The sequence below is a fragment of the Rhincodon typus genome, chromosome 3 (genome assembly GCF_021869965.1).
Source record: "Rhincodon typus isolate 14 chromosome 3, sRhiTyp1.1, whole genome shotgun sequence".
Classification (NCBI taxonomy): domain Eukaryota; kingdom Metazoa; phylum Chordata; class Chondrichthyes; order Orectolobiformes; family Rhincodontidae; genus Rhincodon; species Rhincodon typus.
The window spans coordinates 7888918-7890663 of record NC_063334.1 but is presented as its reverse complement, the minus strand read 5'-3'; positions in this window follow the sequence as shown (position 1 = coordinate 7890663).

Sequence of the window (1746 nt, the reverse complement as noted above, 5' to 3'; positions counted from 1 at the left end):
TTTCCAGAGTAAATTTTAAATCCTTCAAATCTCAGCTTTCCTGTGAAGAAATAAGATGGGATATTGATTATTTGATGTTCTATTAATACAATACTTGGAAAATTATCACAGCATGTTCTCTCTCCACATTTTCCAATTGTCATGCATTAGCATTTATTTTTATATTTTGTCGAGCAGTCTGTTTGTTGGGGATAGGCAAAAGTTTACCAACTGAAGCATGCCTTGTTTCCTCTTCAGTTTTTTTTAAACTAATGAAGTCCTTTTTTTATTGCAAAGCCCATTTGTATTTCCTATATTTAGTTAGAAAGTTGAGAGTTCACAACTCACTCAGAGTCCTTATCATCTAACCAGGACTGACAACTTGGCACAGTATTGAGGGAGCACTGCATGTCAGAGGTGTCAAAAGACATTTTAAACCAAAGGCCTTCCAGCCATATCAAGTAGTTCTAAAGGATCCCATGACATTCCAAATTCAGTCTCATATGCAAGCCTGCTGCCTTCAGTGCATCATTGTTATGTGTCTTCAACTGTCTGGATCCTAAACTCTGGATTACCTCCATAAGCCTTTCTTCCTCTCTCTCTTTCTTACAAAGTGTTTTGCTAACTGAACCCTTACCCATCTATCCTAATATCTCCTTTTTGGGCTGACTGCCACTTTTGGTCTAACTATGCACTGTGAATCACATCGGGAAGTTTTACTCAATTAAAAGGAGAATAGGAGAGTTTGTCAAGTGTCGTTAATGTTTATTTATCCACTAAACACAGCAGTTTCTGGGATTTTGCTGTACACAAACTTACTGTCCATGTTACAACAGTGACTACAAAAATACTTCACTGGGTGTAGAATGCTTTGGGGCATGTGACTTCCACAGAAGTCTAGAATTACAATTAGGTTTTATTGTCATGTGTACTCAAGTACAGGAATACAGTGAAAAGTTTACAATGTTGGCACACATGGCACCATCGTAGGTACAAAATACATAGTTACAAATCTTAGGTACTAAAATAGACTAAGTATCAAAACAGGGAAATAAAGAAAAAAGTTACATTACAGTTCTTCATAGTATAAGTTAGGAAAATATAAAATCATATGCCTGAGGGGATTGTCTATTTAATTAGTCGAGTACCATGATTTTAATAGTCTTGGGAAAGTTGTATAAAAAGTGATGTCAAGCCAGATCAATTTCTTGTAGAGTAGTGAGGTGGGCAGAATTTTAAGCCAACTTTTCGATCTTTCCTAGGAGGAGGATAGAATTGTGAACTGTATGGATTACAAATTGTCAAGACCAATCAAGGGAAATCATATTAAATTGACAAAGTTAACTTAGATACCTGTTGGATAACCATGACCAAGATAGTCTCAATAGTTTTAATTCATCACAAGTTTCACTGTTTTTTCACACATTCCACAATTCTGAACCTCAGCCTCAAACAGGTTTCAGTCTGAAATACCACAACATGAAATCGTGTTCCAGGTTTAAAATGAATCTTTTGATTTCAAAATCTGTCTTGCATGTGTGACTCAGAGGAGACAGGTTGCCACTCAGACCCAGCTGACACTGAACATAATGTACTTTTAAAGATAATTTTCCCAGTAATAAACTTAATGGCTGTCAGGGCCAGGGGCTGAAATAAAAACGGGTGCTGGGGACAGATTGATCCCTATTAAGTTTGATATCATTGTAGAATTTGGCCACAGTCATGAAAGTTACAACAAAAGAGAGTTGCCACAAAGTTTTGTAAACG